The 20,054-nt window shown below is 45.4% G+C and overlaps 1 protein-coding gene across 6 annotated transcripts in view; it reads left to right on the plus strand.

Moving 5' to 3' along the window:
- IRF2 (interferon regulatory factor 2) overlaps positions 1–20,054 on the plus strand; it is a 147,521-nt gene that overhangs the window by 43,795 nt on the left and 83,672 nt on the right. Inside the window, exons 1-2 of one of the 6 annotated variants that reach the window (XM_058669941.1) lie at positions 11,884–12,098; positions 12,236–12,385. The exons of 4 other annotated variants lie outside the window; for them this stretch is intronic. The gene's annotated coding sequence lies outside the window, so the exon portion shown is untranslated. Of the gene's footprint in view, positions 1–11,883; positions 12,099–12,235; positions 12,386–20,054 lie in introns of those variants that run through there. One more of the 6 variants, XM_058669940.1, reaches the window with a different exon arrangement.

The following is a 20,054-nucleotide window of genomic DNA, read 5'->3' on the forward strand; positions in this document are numbered from 1 at the left end:
TGTTAAAGGCTCCTTCACTGCACAGGTGTTCTGCCTGCGTGACCGTAAGCTAAACATCTGGATGGTAGAATTACTGTAATTCTCACCAGATGTTTGGTGTTAGGGAGTAGATAGAGCCATGTAATTGATCTGTGAGTGGCTGAAATGTTGAGTGAACAAATAACTTGAGGCTGCACTTGCACACATTCTGAATGTAACCACAAGTCCACAGCGTCATTACTTCCAGTGCATTCAAATTCGTGTCCACAGGCACTGAATTGGTGATTGCATCTTGCACTCCTAGAGCCATGAATTACAACCTAAGAAATCACTTTCAATCTATAGTTCCACAGACTGGAGAACTGCCTTAGAGGTTTCATTAAATGCACATCTTTCTCCCACATGTTGGTTCTAGGATTCCTCCTCCCACCCTTAATTTTTAATTGAAAAAAAAAATAGTTGCATAACTCTAATGCTCTCTTGAATAAAATGTGTCTGTCTTAAATGAAAGAGAGGTGACTAGGAGCCTAGGACCAGTCAGAATGATAATCTCTGTAGAGCGAGAGGATGTTTCGGCTCAGGGAGTTGTTGTTTAGCCTACCAGTTGAGATGCCCACATCCCACGTGAGCTCCATTCTGGCTCTGGCCTCTGACTCTACCTAGCTTCCTACTAATAGAGACCCTGGGAAGCAGCAGAATTGGCTCAGGAATTGAGTTTTTGCTTCCACCCGGAGACTTGGGCTGTGTTCATAGCTCCCTGCCCTGGCCTCAGCCATCGCAGGCATTTGGGGAATGAGCCAGTAGATTAGAGCTGCGTGTCTTTCTCGGTGTCTCACAAATACTTTTTTTTTTTTCACCTGAAAGCATCTGTAAAGGATTTTTAAGGGTGGATCTTAATAATAAAAAGTACATATACACATATAAATCTGTTGCTTGTTACTTTACTATTTATTTTTACACTCAAGTTTGTGGAAAATGGAATTTAAAGATAGGTTTAATTTGGTGTAAGATAATGCTGAAATCCATGCATACAAAAGGGTCTTTAAGAAAGTTCCTGAGAGAATGCTATTATGAAAATGCTGGTAGCCTTTTTGCACATTGGGAGTCCTTGCTGTGCTTCATGGTTTATCACCTGTATTTGCTTTTCAAATAATTATTCAGAGGAGATAAAGAGAAGGGGACCTTGAGGTCCACAAACCTGTGCTGTGGTTGTGAGCTAGAATACACTAAGCACTTTGTTCTCCATGTGTTTTCAGCCAACCCCACTTCATCCTTCCCTGGGGCACCTGTAGGCTACCTGAAAGGAGGTTGCCTGTGTTTCTTAGGGTGATGAAGGAGAGTCTGTTAGTACCAGCAGGGGACCTCACTGGTGGAAGTGGTTAGGACTGGCCAGGAGTTGCCTTTTACAGGCTTTGGCAGCTGACAAGACTACCTATTTGTAAAGTCTCTATTTGAGTTTATGAGTGGCTGGGGGTTAAAGCACTCTTGTCAGAAGGGCCCTGAAGTGAGTAGAGAAACATCTACTTATAATTAGTTACCCAGGTTGGGGAGGTTCACACACATCATAATAAAGTAACACAATAACAGAAATCTTAATTTTTCTGTTTAATTGCTGCAATTTCATAATTTCATCATTTTGTTTTAAAAGATCACTTTTTTTCCCAATACATACACAGACAAAACCCACTTGTCCTCAACATAACCACTGCTCAAACTTGGTATGCACAATTTGCATTTATCCTTTGTAAAAATTAATTACTTTTAATATTCTATGGTACAGTTCAATAGCTCTGGCATTTCACTTCCCAGCCCCCCAACTCCCCACCTCTCCCATTGATTCCCCCCATATCATTACAATACTATAGTCCTTCACAATCAGTCATAAGTCCATCATTCTACTATTTAAGTGTAGCCTGACATTGTAGGCTTGGACAATGGCAGAGTCCAGCATCCTATTGTCAATATATCTTCCCATCTGTATGTGATAGTCTCTCACAGTTACTATACATCCCCTTTTTAACCCAAACTTTTCTTTTTTGGGGTTATTTCTGTCTTTGTGAAAAAGGAGACCTTCGTTTATTTACGTTTTTGCATCTTAATTTTCCATTATTTTAATGCATCCCGGCCTTCTCTTCAGGTCAATAGATATTCTTTTAAAAATTATTTATTTGAAAGGCAGAGTTAGAAAGGGAAAGATAGAGAACTAGGTCTTCTATCATTTGATTTACTTGCCAAATACCTGCAATAGGCAATACAGGACCAGGACAAACCAGAAGGCTGGAGCTTCTTCCAGGTCTCCCATGTGGGTGCAGGGACTCAAGCACTTGGGTTATGTTTTATTGTTTTTCCAGGAACTTTAGCAGTGAACCTGATGGCAAGTAGAGCAGCCAGAACACAGGTCAGTGCCCAGAATGGGATGGCTGGCACTAAAGGCTGCAGCTTAACTTGCTAAGCCACAGCCCACAGCACTAGGCCCTCAACAACTATTCCTAACTTGTTGTTCCTTTTTCATCAATGCAAAACATGCTAAAGAGCAGATGAACTGTAATCTCGCAGTTACGTATCGCCAGTGAATATTCCTTCTTGTGATGTCATTAAGAAGAAGTCTATTGTGTTCTTATATTCTACAATCATATAGGATCTTTATTTTAGAGAAATATCATTTAGAATATAGATGATGAAAAAGATATAGAAGAGAGCTGTTTCAGATTACATATTGGATGTTGTAAAATAGGTATTGTATAGCTAAGAACCAGATGTTGAATGGACAGATGAATGTATGAACATGTTCCTAAGCATGGCAGTCTGTACTATTTCTGTCTTTTGCAGCAAGTGTTCTCGTCACGGGCTCTGAACCAATGCATGCTGCAAATGTGCCTCTCTCCTCCTCATCTCCCTGCACAGAGTGGGCAGCCTCAGGCTTGTACATCCCCTGTGTCTAACAGTTTCTTCTGGGAACAGCTGTTTATCCTTTAGAAGGAAAATTTCCCACATATATGAAGTTGTCAAACGGTGTCTTCCTAGGCCAGCCCTCAAACTCTTTAACTCACAATGAAAGTGAAAAAAATACACACACACACATATGTATGTATATACACATATATACAACTGTAATATTAGAGTTTCTTCTTGTTTCTTGGCAGGCAGGGCTGGGGGATTGGCTGGGAGGTAGGGGGACCAGTCTGGAGGGAAGATGTTTTGAATTCCAAATGAGGATCCTGGTGCAGGGAACTCTACTCACAGAGATCCAGAGATGCTTGTCCTTACTGCCCTCATGTGACGTGGTCATCCCTTTCCTCTTCTACTAATCTGGTTGTATATGGAAACTGCACAAGCAGAACAATCAATTATGATGAGTAAATATGCAAGTGTCAGAAAGAAAAAAGCAAGAGAACCTATTTGACATAAAAGTTCACTGTTTCTTTCTGAGAGTCCTTACTCATGTTGAGATCTAAGAATCTGAATCTGATCCCTGAGACTACAGTAACTTAAATGTGCAGTTATCAGAGATTTTTTAGCTGTTACAAATTTCTCTGAATTTGCAATCCTTTTCATAAAGCATATTCAAAATATGATCTGAGTTGAGTGTTTGGTCTGGTGAGTCCCATTGGAGTAGTGGGGTTGGATTCCCAGCTCCAGTTCCTGATTCTGCTAATGGGCACCCTGTGAACCAGCAGTGATGACTCAGGTGTTTGAGTCCCTGTCACCCACATGAGAAACCCTAATGGAATTCTAAACTTCCAGTGGCTTGTGGACATCTGAGGAGTGAATCGGCAGATGGTTACTCTCTGTTTCTTTCTTCCTAGTTGTGGTTTCTTATCTTAAATGCATATGATATTGAAGTGAAGCCCAATAGTTGGTATTCATGGTTTGCATTCTCTTTTTTCTTAAGCAACAAAATATTTTCCCCAAATGGCATCCCTCTTAGAACCTCAGCATGTATACCAGAAGGCAGGGGACCTTCTTTGGTTGAAATGGAATGGTGTTTGAAACCAGGATCCACAGTTTGAGGTTGAAAAAGCATGTAATGGGCTGTTTAAATCCATATTTACTTTCAAGTTACAAAGCATTCAAAGAAAATCATGAAGCCTGACTTATGCTGATTGTTTTTGACCAACAAAAATTCAGTGTTGTGGAAACTATCACGTAAGAGGTTGATAGCAGAAAAAAAATCTGAAAATTTTTAAAAATTAAAGGGCAAATATATTTGAGATCTTTATAATTTTTTAATGTATGTTGATTTTTGTGGTGACACAGTCTCTGAAAATTATCACTGTTCACTCGAAACAGACTGAGGAAAATAGTGTGTACGCCAAATCCACAGTTGAATATATGAATGTTTCTTTTTTATCTTTTTTTTTTAAAAGATTTATTATTATTGGAAAGCCAGATATACAGAGAGGAGGAGAGACAGAGAGGAAGATATTCCATCCGATGATTCACTCCCCAAGTGAGCCCCAACGGGCCGGTGCTGCGTCAATCCGATGCCGGGAACCAGGAACCTCTTCCAGGTCTCCTACACGGGTGCAGGGTCCCAAAGCTTTGGGCCGTCCTCAACTACTTTCCCAGGCCACAAGCAGGGAGGTGGATGGGAAGTGGAGCTGCCGGGATTAGAACCGGCGTCCATATGGGATCCCGGGGCTTTCAAGGCGAGGACTTTAGCTGCTAGGCCACGCTGCTGGGCCCTCTTTTTTATCTTTTACACTTGATCTTAGCCAAAAGGCCAAGAAGAGATCCTTTTTATTTTTTTAAGGGAAAGTTTTAATCAATTTATTTATTTTGTAAAAACATTAGTTAACCCCATTTACTTGTGGAAGTGAAAATCAGAGACAGACTTAAACAGGTAAATAATCCAACTTAATATTTTGAAGATAAAATAAAGAAGATAACTACATCAGATTACCATGAATTTGGTGTGGCTCTTAGGAAATTCAAGTAATAGACTAAGAAGAAAAGACAGAATAATTGGAAAATCCTCTAAGAAATCAACAGATTAAGAAATCCTTAAAGAAAAAGGAGAGAACCTTGCATTTCGTTGATGTGGAGGAAACAGACTGAGAAACACTGTCATCTTTTAATACCACAGGTCAATCCCGTCAAGAAGCACCTCCAAATCTTCCCATTGTTCTAGAGTGAAATTCAAACTCCTCCAACTGACCTCTGCTCACCTGTCCACCTGATCTCACGTCCTTACACTCACTATTCTCTCCATTCTCAGAATGTACCAGATGTGTCTGCTTATCAAGGACTCATCTTCCTACTCCTTCTTCTGCCTGGGTACTTTGCAGTCGTGGAGTGGCTGGGTCTAGGTCCTTGCCTCCTAAGCAAGAAACAGTGAGGACAAGAAGCAGACAAGCATGATTTAAATTTGAACCAAGAAGAGTACACACTCAAAGAATATGGGCATACTCAAGAACTGCACTCCGTAAGGCTTGGAGCCATCTCTGTACATGATCTGGAGACACAGGATGGCAGGAACTGGGACTGAATTCAGTTGTGGAAACAAGACTTGGGTACCATTGTCCCTTTCCAGAAACTTGTTCCACCTTTTTTAAAAAAAAAGATATATTTATTTGTATTGCAAAGGCAGATCAGATTTACAGAGAGAAGGAGAGACAGAGAGAATAATCTTCTACCCATTGGTTCACTCTCCTAATTGCCACATTAGCCAGAGCTGGGCCAGTCTGAGGCTAGGAGCCAGGAGCTTCTGCCAGGTCTCCCATGTGGGTGTAGGGTCCCAAGGCTTTGTGCCATCCTCCTCTGCTTTTCCTCGGTGGCAAGCAGGGAGCTGGAAAGGAAGTAGAGTAGCTGGGAGCTGAATTAGCGCCCATATGGGATGCTGGTACTTGGAGGTGAAGGATTGGCCTATTGAGCCACTGCACTGGCCCTCAGGTAAAAAGTCTTTAGAGTTTTGATTATGACTATTTCACAATCATTTTAGAAATCCATGATGTTTTCAAAGATGAAAACCTTCTTTTTGGACTAAAAAACAAACAAAACAAACAAACAAACAAAAATCTGACAGTGACACAGAGAGAGAGAGAGAGAGAGAGAGAGACAGACAGGCAGACAGACAGGCAGACTCCGGCAATTTTAGAGAATGTTTTCCTTCTTTCCCTCACCAGAACAGAACAAAAATGAATTGTTTATTATTAAGGAATGGGCACTACCTTAATTCAAATTCATGATTTCTCAGAGAATAATTGTAACAAACTGTACCTCATTTCCAAGGTCATATGAAATGGAAGGCATCCCAGCAAGAAGTAGCAGTCATACACACTCCAGAATGCCCCGATTCCACGGCAACGATCCCTGAAGCTTGGCTGCTGGCCTTGCAGCCTCCTCAGAGCCCGGGCACCTCCAGCGCAGGTGCAGCTGGCTCTGTGTTTACTCAGCCTGGACTTTACATGACCCTCAGTACAAGGTAAAATAGTCATCTATGTCTTCATATTTGGCAACTGCTCTGGCACATGTGGAATCTTATTTTTTTATTAAGATTTATGTTTTTCTACTGGAAAGTCTGATTTACAGAGAGAAGGAGAGACAGAGAGAAAGGTTCTCCACCTGCTGGTTTACTCCCCAAGTGGCTGCAACAGCTGGAGCTGAGCTGATCCGAAGCCAGGAACCCAGAGCTTCTTCTGAGTCTCCCACATGGATGCAGGTTCCCAAGGCTTTGGGCCATCCTCGACTGCTTTCTCAGGCCACAAGCAGGGAGTTGGATTGGAAATAGAGAAGCCAAGGATACAAACCTATGCACATGTGGGATCCCAGCATGTGCAAGGCGAAGAATTTAGCCTCTGTTTAGTCTACTGTGCCTGGCCTGGAACTTCCATTTAAAAAGAACCATTTGCTTGAGAAGCAGAGGGACCAGGGAGAGAGGTTCCATTCACTGGTTTACTCCCCAAATGCACACAACAGTTAGCACTGGGCCAGGTCAAAGCCAGGAGCCTAGAACTTCATCTGGTTCTCCATATAGGTGGCAAGAACTCAAGTCCTTGAAAGCCTGTATCTGCTGCCTCTGAGGCTGTGTATTAGAAGAAAGGTACAACTGAAAGTAGAGCCAGGACTGGAACCCAGGTGTGGAGTCCCAAGTGGCATCTAACTGAGCCCAATATTTGTCCTTGGAGTCCTCATTTTCTGTATTAACAGTTTGAATTCTAGCACTGTGGATTTTACTGCAGGACAGAAATAGTAACAGTGTGGCATTGTGCTACAGTTGGCATTGTGGTACAGTTGGTTTAGCCAAGGCCAGCATCCCATATACATAATGGTTCAAGTTCCAGATGCTCTACTTCCAATCTAGCTCTCTGTAAAAGCAGCAGAGGATGGCTCTATTGATTGGGCCCCTGCCACCCACATATGAGACCTGGATGGAGAGTTATGTCAGTTATGACCTGCCAGGGCACTACAACCATTCAGAAAGCAAACCAGCAGCTTGAAAATCTCTCTCTCCTTAGCTCCACTGTCACTCTGCTTTTCAAACAAATAAATATTCATAAAGAAATAGGTGCAGCGATGCTATTGAGAAAATCGGAGGGTACTCTGTTTTAGTAATAAATACACTTTAGTTAGAATTCCATCATTTTATGCATAACTTAATGTACAGTTTTAAAAGCTGCAGCTATAGAATAAGGTGACATTAGTGCCACTATTGGCATACTACTATGGAAATTAACATGTGAATTTCCTACGCTGATGGAAGACCTAGAAAGCAGAGGTTACCACTCCTTGTTCCCTGCAGGGTCTGCAGGGCTGCTAAACACTCCCAGGCATTTAGCAAATGTTTGTTACTTGAATGATTACTTTATGAAAATATGCTCATTTACTAGAAAACAAAAACCCATCTGAAAGCAGTTAATTTGGTGTATCTTTTTTCAAAAAGATTTATTTATTTTTATTGGAAAGTCAGATTTACAGAGAAAAAGAGAGACAGAGAAGAAAGATCTTCCATCTGTTGATTCACTCCTCAAGTGGCCGCAATGGCCGGTGCTAAGCCAATCCAAAGCCAGGAGCCAGGAACTTCTTCCAGGTCTCCCACATGGGTACAGGGTCCCAAGGCTTTGAACTGTCCTCGACTACTCGATGGTAAATGGAACAGTCAGGATTAGAACCTGTGTCCATATGGGATCCCGATAGAGGCAAGGCAAAGACTTTAGCCACTAGGCTATTGCACTGGGTCCAGCATGTATCTTTAAACATCTTTAGTTAAGAGCCACTCAATTACCATGTTCAACTGATCTTTGTCTCTGTCCAGTTCCCCTGAAATTAGTCCTGGCATATCCAGGCAGAACTCTGGAGGATGTTCCACTCCGCTGGTGACGCAGACCCATGCTGTCACTCCACAGGCCTGCCCCCAACAACAGGTTTTTCTCCTATTAGATGATGGTATCTGGTCAGATCTCCTTGGTAAGGCAGAATGCATTGTTCCCATCACTTCTCAAAACATTGTATTTTGCTGTATTGATCCAAATTGCACAGAGATTTACGACTATGAGTGGCTCATCAGAGGCTAAGCAAGTCCTCTTCACTGTGCCTATCAGTACCAGCAGGGTATGTTGGGTCATATTGACCTTTTTGCTCTGCAGTTGCAAGGCACCAAGGGCCTAACAGTAGAGTGAGATGCAGTTCATATTCTCTTGAGTTTAGGTGTCTGGAAAATGGGAGGCCATCCAAGTGCTCTTGGGTGCTCCAGGGGCTCAAGAAAACTGGAGAGTCTGTGATGCTCCCCAGCTTCCTGGCCAGTTAATGAAATAATAAATGCAAGGGCATGGGAAAAGAGGTTATGCTGAGCTTAATTTTAGCTCAAATGACTCGTTGCACATCTTGGTGGGATGTATCTGGAGGTTATAAGACTTGGAAGACTCACCTAACACACCTAACACAGACACTCCTTGAGACATGATGGGGGTACGGAGGCAGATACATGCTGCTAAACGATAAACTGAATGCAGCCTGAACTGAAAATGCATTTAATCCATGCAACCTGCCAAATGCCATTGCTCATGTAGCTTGAGCACATTGAAGAGCTTGAGATGCTTCCCTTGGGGATCCTGGGGCTAACTTAGAGCCACAGCTGCCTCTGTCCAGTCCTGAAAGCATCCCTGTCTTGGGAACAGACCAAAAGCCATGATGCGACATTCTGCATCACCCTAAAGCTGGAAGAAATGGTAGATAGAACCATCATAAGCTGGGGACCATGTGGGTGGGCATCTGCAAAGTGGTGTGCATGGATGAGAGCAACCAAAGAGAAAGCACATAGAATGATCAAGTAAGAGGATTGAGGACAGAGGGCTTGGAAACACCCTAACTGAGGGGGCTGGTAGCACAGGAGCAGGCAACTAAGAACCAGACTAGGCCAGGAGGATGTCACTGAGGCAGCATAGTGGACAACAAGGCAGGACGATCAATGTTACCAAGTGACTAAGAGACTGAGTGATACATACTGAAAATGGCCTTTTAGAGAAGTTAATAGAAGGAAGTAGATATAAAATACCAATAAATCTATTCCTGATGGGTAAGATTTCAGATGGCTTGCCTTCTTAAATAGCCTGTATTTTCTGAACTATGTCTAATCAATATCAGATATCTTTCTATTGAAGAGCTGTTAAAATGTGGGACAAATGCTTTGATAAGGTCTAAATTTATGAAGCAAAGAGCAAGTAATGACTGGCTGAGGAGTGTTGCTATATGCTGGGCACCATGCTAAGGAGAAAGCAGCGCACAACAGGATGGTTCTGCTGCTTTACCAGCAGTTGTTTTGGCAAGGGAGGGATGATGCAGGGCTCCTGGGAGAGTACTCTGCTGCCAAATGACAGTAGACTTGATGGGTCTCAGCAAAAACTGTGGCCTTAGGTCTGAACACTGAAGAGCCAGAATGGGAGCTGGGCTGTACCTGACAGGGATGTTCTACTTAACTTGGGTAGCAGTATGGCTGCTGGCCTAGAAGATTCCATGGAAGGCTATAGGGAATATCATCTCAATATTGGGCCTCAAGGGATGGGCCAGGTCCCAAGATGTAGTATCAGTGAGTTTCCAGGATGCAATGGACTGTGGATTTATGCTGAAGGGATAAGGATGTGGTGGGGATGGGAGTGGGGGAAATTAGCAACAAACTCCATCCTTATCAAAGGCCACAGAGTCCCAAACATCTTCCTTGGGTAGATATGCACAGTAATGATGCCTGTCTTCAGGCTCCCTGCATATTGGCACTGCAAGTAAGCTTCCTGTTTCAGCCTTATGTGTGACTGTGGGCTGTTAGGAGGCTGTGAAGGGCTATGTGTACCCAACTCTTCCTGGGCTCTCTGAACTAGCACTACAGAGGCAGCTGGCTTTGAGAAACCCAGGGAAAGCAGCACCATATGGCCCAAGGAGCCCTCAGGAGGATATCTTGCCCTCCTGGAGCCTGTGTGTGGCAACAGCTGCAGTGACATCAGTGAGTCACAAGTGAGATGCTCAGTAATTCCCTGCTTTCTTCCCTCCTTCCTCCTCACTTTCTTCTTCCCATTCCAGGGGAAATACTGTTAGAAAAAGAAATCTGACTCCTGGGTTCTTAACTTGAGTCCAATGAGGGTCATTGGTACACAAATTAAGAAAGCAAGTGGCTGTGTCAGAAACCTTATTCAACTGAGGGGGATACGAAATGTGTGTATGAGAGACCTATTTCTGAGAGCAAGGCCACACAACAGAGAACTAAATCTTCAGCTCTTGCTTAATGACGCAGGCATATTGGGAGACTTTTTTTTTTTTAAGTCTGCAGAAGGCAATACTTCTGGAACAAAGAGTGGTGGTGTTCGAGTGATTATTTTAAGAAGCGTTTATTTATAAAATATTGTGTAAACAAACTGCTAAAGAAGGGGCTAGAAGTTTGGGGGAAAGTTGTTGAAGGTGGGAAGAAGGAACAGGTGTAATTAAATGTGAAATCTATGCTTTTGTATGCAAGTGATGGATATGGAGGAATTCCCAAGGGAGTTGGTAGTCCGAGTTTGAGCGAGCAGGTGACACCTGTGGCGCCTGTCACAGCTGCTCCACGGGTATTCTTGTGCCCTCCCTTTGATCTCCATGGTGCAGGCGTTCAAAGCAGTCAGGGCTGCTCAGCAAGTGAGCGAAGCAGGCCCAAATAGGAAAGCATAATCTCTCGCCTTCTTGGTCGCAAGGCTAGGCCATAGTCTTTGGTGTTGAGACCTTGCTTCCCTAGCAACCAAACGGGATGCCAGGTGGTGTCAGGGCAGGTGGTGCGGCTCCACAAATGCTCACAGTCTCAATCACCTACAAGGCTACAATCAGACAGTGATGCCTCATACAAACCCTAAACCCCTAGGGTCCCACGTTCCACTCCTTGGCATCTTCTGTCCCCGCCCTGCTGGTTCCAAACAGCATTTGCAGCCAGGTCGCCCTACCAACCGGGAGATAGCAGCTCCCATGCTTCCTCCTTCTTCAGTCCCTCCTCTTCAAGCTCCAGGTGACCCCGAGGAAGGCCAGACATGGCACCTGCGCCCCGTCCTGGTCCACCACACGATCTTCTGGGCCTCAAACCCCAGGCCTGTGTGAACCCCTGCCCTGCGCCAAGGCTCTCCTCCCGCGGGGGTCCTCCATGGCAGTGCCTGCAGCAGGAAAGCAAGCACCCCCGCCTCACCACCAACAGCTGAGATTCACGGGCGGCCGCTTGTTGCTCCCGCGACGTGGGGAAGTGAAAATGAAATTGACTTTTCCAGAAATGATGAAAGCAGCGCAGCGAGCCAATGAGCGGTGGCGGTGAACTTCCGCACCTCACTGCCCGGCCGCTCGCGCCCTCCCTCGGCCTCCACCTCCCGGTTGCACAAGCCTTGTAACAAACACTGGGGAGGAAGGGCGGAGGGAGGCGGGCGGAGGGGGAGGCGCGGGAGGGCGCGCGGCGGGAGGAGGGCGGGGGGTGGGGGGATTTCCAGCAGCGGCGCTTCGCAGTTTCCTCTCCTTGTTTTGCTTTCGATCTGGACTGTTCTCAGGCAAGCCGGGGAGTAACTTTTAGTTTTGCTCCTGAGATTATTCAACTGACGGGCTTTCGTTTCCATTTCCCACACCCTAACAACACTTCATACCTTGTGGAATTGCACTGGTAGCGTTGAAAAAAGCACACTGAGAAGGTAACATTTTTTTTTTCCTCCCCCAAATCATAGTTGTGACTACACGTTGTGTTTTCTCTTGAAGGCAAGGGGAAAGGGGCTGTGTGTGTGTGTGTGTGTGTGTGTGTTCCCTGATGCTTTGACACGCTGTTTTGCAGACGGAAAATGCCGGGATCCATAAATATTAATACCGGTTGGTGGAGGATCAGTCGGCGCAATTATGGATCATCTGATTTCTGGGGGAAAGCAGGTTCTGCTGCTGTTGCTGTTGCTACTGGGGCTGCTGAGGCTGCGAGGAGGAGGAGGAGGTAGAGAGGGAGGAGGAGGAGGAGGTTAGTGGAGGTTTAATTTCACTTTTGGATTTGCAGATGTGAAGAGGTGGCTTCAGGGACACAGATCTACTCAGTGTTGATTATGTACCTCAGGTGTTGTGTGTCGGGGAGCGGGTCCGCTGGTGTCGGGCCTCACTTAAAACAAAAATTGTCCTGTCTGTGTGTGTGTTTACATCCACCGCGGTCCGGCAGACCCAGAGGAGGAGCGCAGGTTCTGTTTGGAGTTGGCTGCAGCCGCTAGGGTAAAGAAGCGGGCACCCGCTGCCCTCCTGCCGCCAGCTGACCGCACTCCTGCGACAGCAAACTTGATGGGGCGCCCCAGGCGAAGCTGGGGCTCGCCTACCCGCCCCGGCTCGGCTCGGGGCAGGGTCATGGGCATCGGGTGCTGGCGGCTGGAGTCGGGCTCCACGCCGGGCCTGGCCGAGGCGCCCAGCTTCCTGGGGGCTGGGCCGCCGCCGCCACACGGGAGGGACGCTGCGTCCTCCTTCCCGCCGGCCAGCATCCGGCTTGGCCTGGCCCTGGGGCTTTGTCATTGCACTTGTCCGGGTGCTCAAGAGGGCTCAGGAAGGCGCGTTCAGGGCGGGTGTCGCACAGAGTGGTCATCTAGCACTGGCCACGACTGCGGCCTAGTGCCGGGCGCCTCGGGGTCCCCACGGCGCCCGGGGCGGGCCTGGCGCGCTGGGCCTGACCCGCCACCGCTACGGAGCGGGCGAAGTGGGGGTGGGGAGCCTCCGGGGACCGAGCGGCGCCCTGCGGGCCGGCTTCCCTTCTCGGGTCCTGGGGCGCAGGGCGGCTGTGGTGGGTTGGGGGCGTGCGTGCCCGCCTGCGCCCTCCGACCCCGCCGTGGGCGCCGGGTGACATTCGTCCACCGGCCGAACATGGTTGGTGCAAAGCCGAGGCCGCCACTTCCTTTCCGCCTCGCCCACCGAGCGATGCCGGCCGCAGCCAATCGCGGCACCCGCCCGCTTCCACTGGCACGGGTTAGTGGTTGGCACCCGCGAGGGGGCTCAAGGAAGCTGTCCCAATTCACAGGGTGTCGCTGAGAACTTCTGTCCTCCCCCAGGAGGCAGCGGCATCACCCGTTGGGGGCTTTTGCCACCCTCACCAGCTTGTCCCCTTTGGAAGCAGGAAAGGAAAGAAGGCTGACCGCCTGAGCCGGGCATGAGGAGCGTGTGTGCAGGCACCGCTGAGGTCCCTGCGCCGGATGGCGAAGGCAAGACCCATGGTGGTCGGCATTCCATTTAGTGCGGGTGGCTCTTTCCCTGCTTTCTTAACACTGTCATGTTTGAAGCTTGGCCGTGGATGGGATGCGTACTACTCGCTCCTGGGTCTTCAGCCTTGCTCCCGTCAGGGGCTGAGGGTGGTGCTGGCTGCCTTTGGATGAGGAAGAAGAAAATGTAGTCTTTCTAAACGAGGCCAAGTGCTGGCCCGTGCCGCTGGGCGCCCGGTGGCTGTGATTCGGTCTGCTTTTGATGAATGGCTAGGGAGGGTGGAGGATACTTAGATTTCCTGTTGTGGATTTTCAGGAATCATCATCAAGGTTGCCATTAAGCCTGCAGACATTTGTTGGTTTTCATATCCATGGCAAGCTACACTTGGACTTTAGCAGCCTGAACTTCTTTAGTGGTGCTTAAGGGCAGGTGCAGACAGGGGTCTGCCAAGCGACAACCAGGGGCGATGGCCTTGATGACAGATGCTGGCCCCAAGGGTGGTTGTTTGACTTCCCCATATGCACCACACACACACACACACACACACACACACACACACAGAGAGAGAGAGAGAGAGAGAGAGATTGATTGATTGATTGATTTAGGGTTCCTTGCTTTTCCTATCCCCCTTTCATCCTTCTGTTAGGGTTGTAGTTGGGGGTTGGGAGAAAGAGGAAAAATAGAAACCCAAAAACTCCTGGGAAAGCTCATTTCTTTCCTAAGGAAATTTAACCAGATGGATTTTTTTTTTTAAGCAAGGAATCTGGCCATTTATAGGTGTAACCTTGAAACACCTATTGATCATGTGGCAAAGTCCAGAATTTCACTGTAATTAGTGAATGATTAGAATTTACAACAGCCTGTTGCATAAGAGCTAGGCTTTGGCCGTCTTGGATCCAAGAATTCTCCTGTATTGTTATGATTTGCAGCTGCTTCTTAAGATGAAACATGCACATATCATTCTCGTTGAGTTGTATTTTTTCCCCTGTGTACTCTCTAACTAGAATTCCACCTACTTTAGACTTAGATACCTGTACAAAAATCATAATTGATCATCATAATTAAAATTGAGGGTCTGTAGTCAAATTGCAAGTAACTTATGGCAAACAAGTGGTTGTTGTCAAGAAGTGACAGCTCCAGAAACAGTCGCTCTCTTCTCTTACTCTGTTCTGTGAGATACTTTATTGAGCAAATATTTAATATACCACTGCTAAAGATGTTTAGACTTGGCCGTGGAAAATTTGAGACTGGATTTTCAACATCTGCCTCAGTCTTCACAAGGACCTTGGCTTTCTTTGCCTAACATTACCTTGTATGAGATATGTTGTTTTTAGAGCATTTTTCCCTTAGTTTCTTTTAAACAGTGAGCAGGTCACTGAATTGGGTATGTCGGTGGTTGTTTCCTTACCTGTCTCAAACCCCAAAAAGGCTTGAAGGAAACCAGAGAATTTATTCATACATTTAGTATTTGTGGGATGTGTGCCATGTATCAGACACAGTGCTAGGCTCTGGAGTGAGCCAAGAACAAGACCTACAGCCTGTTTCTAATCTGTGGTGGGTTGCATCCTAGTTGATGTACTGACAGTGACAATAAATAAAACAATAAATAGATAGATAGATAGATAGATAAATAAATAAATTCAAACATCACCTTTGGAGGTAGATTTTATGAAAGGTAAAATACTATTTAACCATGTTTCCTAGGGGCACAATTGAGACACTGTGGAAGAACACTTTGGAGTTAAGCAATCTACTCATGTGTAAAACATTACCTTTGAAAATTGTTAGTAGATTGTTGTGGGCGTGGAAAAGCAATATGGAATAACTAAGGCAAATTAGCAGGAAAATACCCAACAATTTAAGTTATTGTTAGTGATTTTTTTTCTATCAGAAGTGAAGTTAGGTTATATCCATGGTGGACTACTTGATGTGGAAATACCAATGTTTGGACCAGTGTATTTCCCTTCCATATGTCAGCTCCCCAAGCTGTGTTTTCTTCGTTGCGTCAGACTCCTCAATTAATTATCTGTTGTTACAAATGCACCCTTAGCTGGTTTGAGTATTCAGCTATATACTATGTTTGTTTTGCTGTACCAGGTATACCAAGGGGAATTGATTTGCCTGCATGTGTAGAATATTTACTGTTTGTCCAGTGCTGTATTTGTAACACTTTATATTTGAAAAATATATAATAGCATATAAGAAAGTAAATTTTATACTACCTATTTATAGCACCAAAACAGAATACACAAAATAATATATAAAACCATATAAAATGCCGTGAAGTGTCAGTTCTGATTATTAGTAAAAATCAGCACTACTTTCCTTCTGTAAGAGATACTATGTCTCTGCTCACATAAGGATGGGAGGTCAGGACTTCTGCTTTTGTCTGCCGTAGTTTGAAGGGCCTGAATGTGATCAATATTTGGTGTTCAGTATCAGCTTAGAGCATAATGGGCTGCTGGTGGGAAGGCGAGCCTGTGAGAAAGTTTGGTGAAACCTGGATTTGTTGGCCCAGAATGACAACTTAGCTATAGGGTCCACATTGAAATCTGAAGCCAGTGTATCTTTTTTCTGAGATGCCAGGAGGAACTTATAGCTAGAATATGAAGGCCACAGTGCTGGTGAAGGGTGGCCAGGGCCTCTCTACACTCAGAGTAGAGAGCTGGCCTATAGTGGCCAGTGTTTTATCTGCAAGGATCCTGTTAAGCAAGCCACCTGGCTCCTACCCTGCCCCTATAACTTGGCTATGTATTGGGAAGATCTCCTGTGTCCATTTTTATCAGCTGCATACAACTTCCAGTCTGAACTGCTTGACTGGAGAACACCGGTATTACCAACTCTAGTTCATTTCACTCTAGGTAGCTTTACAAGAAGGTCTTCCAAGCCTCCATGGTGTAAGAAACGCAACATATTTTATTTTGGTGCACAGAAATTGTTTTTGAAGTCCATGCTTATGGGTATGGTCAGAAAGTTAATGAAAACTGTGCTTTGTGAGAAGCAGTTAGGTGTGGATTTGGAACATTTTTTTACACCAAGATAAGCATCTTTAATTCCATTTTCTACTTTGTGTGTTTAGTTAGCCTAACAGTCTTGTTAAGCTTCCTGAGGACCCTGTATCAGTAACTGAGTGTTGGGAGCTTGCTGGAATATTGTTATGGCTGGTAATAGATGTTGTAACTTCTGCAATTATTTTGATAAATGAGCACAGCCATTGTGTTGCTTTTTCTTCAATATTTGTGGATTACCAGCTCTCTACAGGGCTATCTATAGTGCAAGGTGCATGCCCCTGGAGACTTGGAGTTAGCTTTAAGCGCTTTTCATTCCCTCCTCTTTTGGGCCATGCTTTCACATATATAAAATATGACTAGATAGTTTTGCCACCCTCAGGGGCTAGGATATATGTGTATTATGACAATCACCTATGAGGAGGCACCTCTATGGTTGAAACTGGCTGTAACCCCTTCTTCTGTTTGCCCTCTTCACCCCTACTGTGACCCTGTTATTCAGCATTGCACACTCAGCCTCACAGGTGCAAGAGCAAAGGAGAAGAACCCCTTGAATCGAGGGTCTCCTCCTACCACCACATCTTTTTTTTTTTTTTTACAGATTTATTCATTTTATTACAGCCAGATATACACAGAGGAGGAGAGACAGAGAGGAAGATCTTCCGTCCAATGATTCACTCCCCAAGTGAGCCGCAATGGGCCGGTGCGCGCTGATCCGATGCCGGGAACCTGGAACCTCTTCCGGGTCTCCCACGCGGGTGCAGTGTCCCAATGCATTGGGCCGTCCTCGACTGCCCTCCGAGGCCACAAGCAGGGAGCTGGATGGGAAGTGGAGCTGCCGGGATTCGAACCGGCGCCCATATGGGATCCCGGTGCTTTCAAGGCGAGGACTTTAGCCATTAGGCCACGCCGCCGGGCCCTACCACCACATCTTTAAATTTTCCCTGCGCCCAGAGGACAGGCAATGTGGTAAGCAAGCACGTTTTTAAGGATGGCTTTGAGTAGCAGGCCTGTGGTCACTCTGCTGGCTCTGCCTGTGTTGACCTTGTCATACAGAGTGGTATTCATATTGTAGTTAGTTGTGACACTTTGAATTATCCTGGTGGTAGAGGTGAGAAGGACTTGATTTTATGAACTTGCATGTCTGTCCAGAAAAGGCCAGGGAGAGTTGTTTTTTGTTGTTGTTTCGTTTTGTTTTGTTTTTTTGCTGTTGTTTTGTTTCTGCTTCAGCTTACAGTTCCCTTTATCAGTTTAGTACTCAACTCTGATAAGCCGGAAAGAACTAGAGTTGTGCAAAGAATGTCTCCATCCGAGAAACAGAAGGGTTGTGTGCAGTTCTTTCTGGTGATGCATTTCAAGCAGTTCTATCTCAAGGGTGACACCAATGGAGTTCCACAAAATGTCTTAGTTTAGAATTGTACAAGATAAAAGCCAGTCCAGTTTTAGGTAAAACATCACTGCTAACTACTTGCTGTATAATATTCATAAATAATTTCCTCCCAAGCATACTTAGTAATCTGTTTGCTGACTATATAACCGCATTTTGATACTTGTACACTTGATGTAATCAAAGGAAAGATGAGTTTTCATTTGCATTTGCCCTTACTGCACTTGTGAATGTCCGGCTTCTGCATGTATCCAACAGAAGTACTTCCTGGTTAGACTGTCATCTGCTAGACCCATAAACTTAGAGTCCTGTTGACTTTTCCATCTCAGAAGGCTGACATTTGGAAGCAAAAAGAACTGCATACAAACTGCTTTATTTCCAGGATTATCTAACCTGTTATTTTTGAGTTTTTTTCTCTTTATCCTAGATTATTGAAGAAAATGGAAAAAAATTAATGGTGAGAAGAGTGTCCTAACGCCTAGAAATAGTGTTAGGTGTCTGGGGTGGAGTGGCATGGGGGAATAGAAGTGGTCAGTGTGCTGGAAAATGGGAGTTGGGGCTGAACGATGGACAAAGAAAGTCAAGTGAGGAGTACAATACTGCCTCTGGAATTCTTAAGTGGCAGAAAAAGAAGAGGTGATCAAACAGGTAGATTTTCTGTTCCTGTGCAAATATGGTTGAGGGTGTCTTGGAGGTGGGTGGAACAGGTTGGTAGTTAATGAATAGGATAACTCAAGGACCTGTTGAAATGCTAGAGAACCTCCCCTTTCGACTTTGTGGTTAGACCTTTTTAACTTGGGGATGATAGAGTCTCATGGGAAAACTGGGAGGCACCAGCTAACTGAGACAGTGTGGGGTTGTGAGTAGTAAGTTGTCGTAGGGTACGACTGAAGTGATCTGAGAAGGCTATCAGGGTGAGCAGTATCTGGGGAAGGGGCTTTTATTCCCACAAGTGAGACCTGGGGCTCCATCCAAAACTGTCTTTGAGGCCAGCTTGAGCCGGGAGGGAAAGATACCTGTCAGTAACCTCAGAAATATTCAACTACCTCTTTCTGCCTCCCTCCCTGGCCCCAGGCCGATTTTCCCTGGTACTGTTTCATTTGTGTCAGACCACAACAGGCACCTGTGGAGGCAGGAAAGCAGAGTGGGCTGTGACTGCTTTTGTAGGTAATGGTTGGCCCAGTTTAGGCCTGAGCAGTGGCTCTAACAGAGCCGCATACTGAGTGTCACTGATTCACCAACTCCATGCTGGGTACTGTGCTTGGGATTGTAAGTGGAAATAAAATTTCTGGAATTCAATCTGGTAATGCTGTTTCCTGGAATCTATTTACCTGAAGTACCCAGAGGGAAACAAAGGCTTACAGACAAGGATGTGGAGTGAATTAGCTTTTGTTCTGGGCACACTTGGAAACAACCTAACTATGCAGCAGTAGTAGCACATTTAAATAAATTGTATCAGACTAGACAGGTGTATAAGATAGCTTATGTAATTCACGTTTATTATAGCATTTAGCTATGGGAACATTGATTAAATAGGGGAAAATAGTAAATTGTCTCCCTAAGTTTATTTTAAAAAAACATAATGTGTGTAGTTGTTTATCAAGACAAACAAAAAAAGCTGAAAGAAATAGCATTTGCTGGTGGAATTTGCATATTTTTCCCCCTTTTGAAACACTTTTGTTTATTTCCCCTTAAGTTTAAAGCAATAGGTGTGATTACTCCTCACCAGAAAGGTGGTCTCAAGACAGAGGTGAAGTATCTCCTGGCCCCCACTTCTGGCAGCGCAAGCTTTGGGAAAACAGCCTGAGTGTTGCCAAGAGGCTGTGGTGCGTGAACTTCAGCCTTTGGCACCAGGCTGTAGAATCAGAGCTTCCCTAGTCAGCACCACCATCCTGGTGCCACTCTTGCCACTTCCAGGGAGGCGGCCCTTTGGGGAAGTGGGGACATGTTGTGGTTGTCTCAGGGAGTACCACAATCCACTGTTCCTTGCTGTACAGATAGAAGGACTGCAGAACACACAACTCAGGGGAGGAGGAGGG

This window comes from Ochotona princeps, chromosome 11 (assembly GCF_030435755.1).
Source record: "Ochotona princeps isolate mOchPri1 chromosome 11, mOchPri1.hap1, whole genome shotgun sequence".
In the NCBI taxonomy this organism is placed as follows: domain Eukaryota; kingdom Metazoa; phylum Chordata; class Mammalia; order Lagomorpha; family Ochotonidae; genus Ochotona; species Ochotona princeps.